The following is a 7,637-nucleotide window of genomic DNA, read 5'->3' as shown; positions in this document are numbered from 1 at the left end:
ATTGTTTCATAATATAAAGTATTAATCATAATTAATGAATTCTATTCATATTCCATAAATATTCAAATTATAATAAATGAACTTCAATCATTTCTATAAATATCTCAATTAATTGAGTTGTAAGGGTTGTACAAATACACAAGGTTGTAAAAGAAATATACCTTATATATATATATATATATATATATAAACTATAAATATTAAATAAAATGAAATATTTAATTGAATGCCGTTCCTGGTCCGCACCGACCCGACCCCGTTTTAGATAAAATATTGTCAAGATCCGAGTGAACCATATTTTCGATGCTTCCAAGACTCGATTTGTCTCGTTCCACCGACTATTGTTTATGAATCAACAACACTTGGATCAAATCTAGAGATAATCGGAGTAACACGATGTCGTGGCAAAATTATGTCGATGATCACTTGATGTGAGAGATCGAAGGCAACCACCTCACTGCCGCCGCGATTATCGGCCACGATGGTAGCATCTGGGCCCAATCATCTCACTTCCCTCAGGTTTCAATTCATATCTCTTCCATTCACCTATATTCTTTTTCCGTTGATTGATTTGGTTTGTTGTTCTTTCGGATCCGATCCAAATCGCTAGTGTCTCAACTCTGATTATTGATTTTATCCAGCGAAATCCTTGTTTTATATGTGGTTTAATTCGGTATAGAGTGTTGCAATCGTTATGAGTTTGTAATTTCTAGGTTTTCAATTTTATATGAAGTTTCCGATTGTCTGCTTGTTTTAATCTAATCATCTCCAGATTCTAACAACTTGATATTGAGACTAGTAAATAGATGAAACTTTCGAATCAAAGTAAGGAGAGCGATCGGATTGTTCTTATTTTTGCTTGAAACTACGGAAACTGTATAGTGTTAGGGAAACATTATCCTGTGAAAGGCCTAATGACTAGAAGGATTAACTATAATTTGGGGACATGAATGATGTTGTGCTCTCAAGCTACAAACCAACAATGCAATAAATTGGAACTGGAATTCAAAAGCTTGATTATTCAAAGAATGTACTATGGCTTTATACCAGCCTTACAGAACAGAAATGCAGAAAAGAAGCTACCTCCTTTACAATCCCCAAAGATGTGGTAAAGAAACTCAACTATGTCTCAAAAATCAGCTAAAAATGGACCGAGTCTCATCGGATAAATCCAGGGGAAATTAATAGAAATAGCCATTTTCAGGGATCGATTCATCTTTTAGCCGTTTCTCTCCGGGATTTTCAAAAATATCACTACCTCTGCAAGTGGCACCTTTGGGAAAGGTGCCACTTGCGGAGGAGCTAAAAGAAAAAAAGAACATTCACTTTTCACCCACTTGCAGATCACCCAATTGCGGAGGTGTCACTTGCAAACCTGGGTGAAAAGTGATTTTTTTGTCTTTTAGCTCCTCCGCAAGCCATCACTAGCAGAGGTAGTGATATTTTGAGATCTTCGGTGGGAAATGGTAAGAGATGAATTTGGTCCCTGAAAATGGCTATTTCCTTCAATTTCCCTAAATCCAGCATACCCTCTCTTAGACTGATGCAATTTGTAGCCAGTTTATCTCTAGATGTGGAACAAATTCCTTGCAGCTCTCTCAACCTTGCAAACACTTCGAGCTTCAAAGGCTTGGTCATAATATCTGCTCCTGATCCTTGACCCACAGCACTTCAAATTAAATACCCCATTGTTCGTTAAATCACAAAGAAAATATAATCTGACAGTAATGCGCTACTCTCCCATCCATAACCAGATCCTTTGAAAATTTAACGGTGGTGCAGTTCGGTGAACTTGACCTATTTATGACCAAGATTTTCAAGAAGCCTACACATCCATACACTTTGGCATTTGCAGGAGGTAGAGAGACTGAACAGTGGTTGTTTCTTCGCATGGTTAACTGAGCAAACATATGTACCCTAATGTACCCCTTTGATCATCAATTACTCCTGCATATTTGCTATTTTATAAAGCTACTAACATTTCTTCTCGACCTTTTTTATAAAAAATTCAGAGCTTTTTATTTCCTTTAGGGTGCGTTTGGTACACTGGACAGGGATCCCTGTCCCATGTTTGGCATGAATTTTATGTGGAACAGACAGGAACAGAGTGGAACAGGCCTGTTCCACCCCTACCCCATGGAACAAGGTTGAACAAGGTGGAACAGACTTATATTTTACCAATATAACCTCAAAATAAAACTTAATTTTCTTCTAAAACATCAAATAGGTCTCTCTTTTACATTTTATTCATTCTTTAAATTTTATTTATTGTATTTTATGTTTCTTAAACTTTCATTTTACTGTCCTCAAAATATTATTTTTATACGGTTTCTATATTTTTATTTAATTTATATAATTTATTATATATAAACAATAAAAAAACAATGTAGAAAAGAGATAAAAATAAAAATAGAAAACCACATAAACTTTTTATTTGGTGTCATTTTAATTGATTTTACAAAAACTTCAAATGATATATTTTGTTATAAAAAATAATTATTCTATTATAATTTAATAAATTACATAAATTGTWTTCTTGATTTTATCACCGTCAAACGTATTGCGTAAGATTCACGCATGCAATTTGTTGTTTTCGATGAGGTTTTTATGTTTTCCCTTGATCAGAGTAGTAAATATTCAATTTTAATCTTATAGGAGTGATTATACAGGTGACAGGTGAATTCTTTTGTTTTCTGGAAACCAAGTTTTGTGAATGTGTTGATACTATATGGGATCACTAGCCAAATTGTTTTTTTGATGCTTATATTTTATTTAATATTTGATATTTAATCCATTTTAATTGATTGTGCGCTTGTTGGTAGTAGTTTTTTCTTCTCAGTATGGAATGCATATAGATTTGCTTCGATAATGAATTTTTGATGCTTATATTAAATCTACATTTTTCATAAATCATTAGTTGATTATGAAATCATGTATTTTTGCAAGTAGTAGTGGTTTGATGTAAGTTATACTTTGCACACCGTATTTGTTAACATTTATATTGATTATTTGGTGAAAAAAACACTAAACAACTCAATGGGGGTAAATTGGTCATTTTAACCAGTTCTGTCAAGTCCTGTCATGTCTTACCAAACGCTGAACAACTGTCCTGTCCTGTTCTGGCCTGTCTGCGTACCAAACGCACCCTTAATGTGACAAAGAACTCTTTTTCACAACTGCCTTATATAGCTTAGTTGGCGTTTCCATGAATCTACTGATTAAGCTCACTAAATAAGCTAGATCAGGTCTTATGGCAGTCATATATAAGACTCCTAATCATGTGTTGTAATCAGTTGCATCACAATTCACGACACCACCACCTTCAACATTTCCATGTTTGCAAGCAGTTGCATCAACAGCAAGACCACCTTCATCATTTCCATGTTTGCAAGCAGTTGCATCAACAGCAAGATCACCTTCATCATTTCCATGTAACCTAGTACAATCGGATTGTTTACTGGATTACAATGTTCCATACCATACCTTTCAAGCACTTCACTGCATATTCTTTCTTTTTTTAATTAAACTGGATAACCAACCCGCTATGCGAGTCGACTAATCCCATGGCGACCACCCGCTTCGCGGGTAGCCTGGAGTCACCGCATTTGAACCTCCGTGGCCACAAGGGGATTTTTATTCCTCCTTGGAAATGCTTTCAATGTTTGCACCACTTCTACAATAGGAAGTATTTTTATATTCAGTCATCGCTTTACCATTACCTGTAAAAATGAGGTCATCAGCATGCACATGTACTATAAGTAGCTTCCCCCTTCTCTAATTTTTTTCAAGTTTCAAAGGATCATTAAAGGTAGCATACGTCAACGAAGTACTTTTCAGATAGTCCCTCGTAGCTCTTCCATTTAAGTTGATTTCTTTCTAACCCTCCCTTGAGTTGGACTTGGAACGTTGCGTTCAACTTCTTACTTGTTGACAAATTACAACCAGTTGCATCACTTTTAACTTGCCCTTCTTCAATTCTTGACGAACCAATGCCATTTGTAACATGCTCTTCTTCTTCATGCTTTTCTTCTGCTTCACCCTCTTGTATCTCATATTCATCTCCTCAGTCAAGAATCACACAACCATCTCCAACATGTATTACTCCATTCCCATTGCTTGTATTCTTCAAACACCATGTCTCTACTTGTAATGATCTTTTTTATATAGGATCATACATTATATAGGCTTTAGATTCTTGGCTTAAACTCAAGAGGGTCTGTGTCCACAACATGCTTCTTCAGGCTGTATATCTTAGCAACTATAGGGTAGCGGTTGAGCAAGTGAACAACCAAGTTGACAAATTCTTGCCAGAACTCTTTAGCTGACAAGCTTCTCCGTCAACATAGATCACGCCATGTTTATGATTGTTCAATTCATTCTCTTCGCAATGTGTACATCGTGGTTAGCTATATACAAATACCATTTAGTATGCAATACTCATTAACTTCTAGAGAGGTAAACTCTTCTCCTCGTTCAATTCGAACACCACATATATCATTTCCATTTTTCTCTATCAAACTCTTAAGAAGTTTTGAATATAGTGAGTGCTTTTTGACTTGAGTGTCAAAAAATAGGTCCATACCTTTCTACAAACTCTTATTTGGAATGGTCACCAATGTTTTCCTATTCACCATCCTTTTGGAAGACAAGGTTTTTAAGCCTCTGAAACTTAAGTGCCCAAATCTGCAATGCCTAGGTCAACTTGATCTTCTTACGTAGTGTTGAAGCATTCAGGTTTTTGGATCAGGACTTGAACTTGTGTTTCTGGGTCAACGGTTTTTGGATCAGGACTTGAACTTGTGTTTCTGATTCAACACATGACATGTGTAATCGACAAAAAATTGACTGAAATTTCTGGTTTCAGGTTTGATCTCTATGGGCCGTATGGATTGTTTGTCAACATCATATATCAGTTGAATAAACTGTACAATGGTTTTTCCTTATAACCTCGATTTTTAGTATCCGTGGATCCCAGCATTCATGCATCATGCATATGTATCCTTGCCAGCTTTCTCATGAGCGATGATGATCGATGGAAGATCCTTACTCTCCAGCCTGTTACAGGTTTAAATTCGTCCTTAATGGTCATGAGCAGAATATGTATATATATAAATATAATATATATATATGTGTGTGTGTGTGTATAAAGACCTTCCCGGAGTTCATTCTCCAGGCAACTCCGTTTAACCGTGGATTTGCCTGGGGTGGGCTCACTTTTCTGCCTTTTCCTCCCACGATTTGAGAGAGAGGGCTCATCAAATGCAACCGTCTTAAATGTTGCAACCAATACAACTTAATCTACACCATACAATTAAACAATCAACAGTTGGGGACAAGGCTGTTACATTTAGAAAAAAAATTAAAAACGAAAATACTCCTTAAAAGGGGGGATGTCTATGGTTAGGATTAAATTTCATCGGGTTGCATTGGTTGCAACATTTGAAAAGGTTGCATTTAATTTGCATTTATATAAATATATCTGTTCACTTAAGTGATTGCTTACCATATATAAAAGTGGTTTTATGAAATTTGTACTAAACGTTGTATGTTATCAGCACAGATATCTTACACCGTTGAAAATTAGTCACAGCTCTCAAGTACAACTTTGGTCTTATTTCCGGGTTTGAGCTGTGTTTAGTTGAACCAACATCCATTTTCTTGGCTAATATTGCAGGCCAAGCCAGAGGAAATAAGCGCCATCATGAACGACTTCAATGAACCTGGCTCACTTGCTCCAACTGGCTTATTCCTTGGTGGGACCAAGTATATGGTGATTCAAGGCGAGGCAGGAGCCGTCATTCGAGGGAAGAAGGTGGTTATTTCACATTTTTAATAACCTGACTAATTGTTCTCTGAAATTGATGGCTCTTTCAGCATGTGGTTCATTTAAGTCATTATATTTGTTAGGAATCCTGATGCCTATGGCTTATGTTGTAGTTTTAAAGTTTATAATTGTAAGCACACGCGCGCACACACACACACACACACACCCCCACACCCACCCACCTAGTTTTGATATTTATGGAAATGATGAGGGCTTATTTATTATGATTAAAACTTTATATCAGGAAACAAGCTGGATATTAATTAAAGAGATATTTATTAGACTACATAGACTGATGAGATTGGTTTGCAAAGTTTGTATTAATATGATGATTTGTGAATGATCCTCTCTCTCTCTCTCTCTCTCTCTATATATATATATATATAATTGGGTGGGTGTTTGTCTTTATAGGGACCTGGAGGTGTTACTATAAAGAAGACGGCAATGTCTTTGATCGTTGGTATCTACACGGAGCCAATGATTCCAGGACAGTGCAACATGATCATTGAAAAGCTTGGCGATTATCTCCTTGATCAGGGATTCTAATTTGGTACGTACACGTATTTGAATGATTCAAAAGAAATTCTCAATTTATGAATTTGTTGCAGCAGGTAATTAATTAAAGTTGTGTAGGTTTTTGTATGATTAAGGTCTCACACAATGATGGAGTCTTTGTTTGTTGTTGTGTAATGTGTTCACCATTTTCTTGTTTTAGCAAAAGGAAGCTGGGGTATAAATGGAGAAATTGTGTTAAAAACTGTTGCATCTTGTTTTCCTGATTTCATGGAGTTCTTAAGAGTCAAAGCCTGCTATTCATGGTGCTTTGAAGGGGTTTAATACAATGTTGTTATGTGTGGATTGAAAAATAGGGGCCATTTGCTAAATGTTTACCCGCTTATCGGATGAACATGTCAATGACCGAGAATTTTACCCGGTAAAAGTGATGACAAGGACCTAGTAAGTGACAGTGACGACTCTTACCCAACTAGTGATTATTAGGTAAATTATTGCATGAGTCCATTAAGATGGACTAAAATCTTACCTGGTAAGGTAAGTGAGGATTGGCGATAAATGTTTAAAACTAGGTGTTGTATGAACTGTATTTGTGCAATACAACGTAATTTGTATATATTTTGTTCTTTTTGATCTTATTTTATGAATTTGAATGGGTTTGTGAGAGTGAGGAAGTCTTTTGTAGGTTATGAGTTTTAAGGGTTGAGCCAGTCATTTTTGTATTTAAACATGTTTATTAATTGGTTATGAGTTAGATTTGTAAAATTTAAACGTATTAATAAGTTATACATCTATGCTATATTGTAAAACATTTGACAAAAACTCTTAAAAACCATTTTTTATGCATGAAGTACTGTATATTGATGTATATTACTTAAAATTCAAGATTACAAGTAAATTATGCATAAGTACAACTTATTAAAGCTTCATGTTTGAATTCGTGTAACTAACTGCGGATAAACATAATCAAATAGGGGATAAACATCTTATTTTAAAATATAAAAAATCTAAAATATAATTAGGATAATTATCGAGTTATAACAAAATAATTATTTGTTATTTTTTAAAGAATATATTATTAAACCAAATATAAATTAATTCGTTATTGAACCTAAATTAAATTATAATAAAAAAATTGAAGTAGAAAATTACATAAAAATAAGAATTTTAAATAGTTAATTTGATATTAATATTGATATATTTTCGTTAAAATTTTATGATATCTTCAAGTTTATATTTTATTCAAAAATAAAAATATCATCGTTTTTTCAAAATCATACAAGTCCATACTATAACATCG

At 34.6% G+C, this 7,637-nt stretch overlaps 1 pseudogene; it reads left to right on the top strand.

Annotated features, from left to right (window-relative positions):
• The first annotated feature begins 357 nt into the window (after positions 1-357).
• Positions 358-6,509, top strand: LOC112505793 (annotated as a pseudogene).
• Positions 6,510-7,637: the final 1,128 nt, after the last annotated feature.

Source organism: Cynara cardunculus (genome assembly GCF_001531365.2).
Source record: "Cynara cardunculus var. scolymus isolate 2C chromosome LG 2, CcrdV1, whole genome shotgun sequence".
Taxonomy (NCBI): Eukaryota; Viridiplantae; Streptophyta; class Magnoliopsida; order Asterales; family Asteraceae; genus Cynara; species Cynara cardunculus.
This window is presented reverse-complemented; position numbering and strand designations above follow the sequence as displayed.